The following is a 778-nucleotide window of genomic DNA, read 5'->3' as shown; positions in this document are numbered from 1 at the left end:
GGGCGGGGGAAGGGCGGGGACCTGAGAACTGGAGAAGGCTCGGAGTCCTCCCCCGCCCCCCACCGCCGCGTACCCGGGCGCCCCCTCTGGATGGGGAGCCCCTGCTGCTTAGGCCAACTTCCTGCCCGGCCCACGGTGGGAGGGCGCTCCCCTTCTGTTCACGTTTAGGGTGTCTTCGCACCGACTCCCCCGGCCCGGGCCCGCCTCGCGCGGGGCCTTGCACCCACGCTGGGCGGTCAGGAGGCAGCCCTGGGAGACCAGGCTGGCCTCAGGGAGGGCGCCGCGCCGACCAGCCTGGTTCGGCCCGCGGGCCGTGCTGACCCCCCAGCGCAGTGCAGAGCCCGGGCCGCGCTGCGCCCCTAAGGACGGGGGACGGGACTGATCCCTGTGTGTGCATCAGAGCAAGCTGCTAGGCCTGAGAGGCCGCGAAAGAAATGAGAGGCCCCGGGAAAGAAAAGGAAAAAATGTTCCGACGAAGACCTGAGTCAGGAATGTCAGCGCCTGCTGGCTGGGCCGCTCCATTTGCTCTGCTCCGGTGATCTCTGAACTAGGGGGACGCTTCTCTCGGGGAGCTTCGAGTGAAAAATGCGTGCTGCTTGGAAAGTGAGTAAATGTTTCTTGCACATTTCCTTTTGGCTTGGAAATTTAGGGAAAGTGGTTTTGTTTGCTCAGATATTTGAAATTTCTTTGTCTTGGTTTGGAGGAGCTCTGCGTCCAGAATACATTAAGAAATGTGCTGCAGGGGAGGGGGGAGAGGATTGAGTGCAAGTGCGGAGCT

This window comes from Suricata suricatta, chromosome 12 (genome assembly GCF_006229205.1).
Source record: "Suricata suricatta isolate VVHF042 chromosome 12, meerkat_22Aug2017_6uvM2_HiC, whole genome shotgun sequence".
Classification (NCBI taxonomy): domain Eukaryota; kingdom Metazoa; phylum Chordata; class Mammalia; order Carnivora; family Herpestidae; genus Suricata; species Suricata suricatta.
This window is presented reverse-complemented; position numbering follows the sequence as displayed.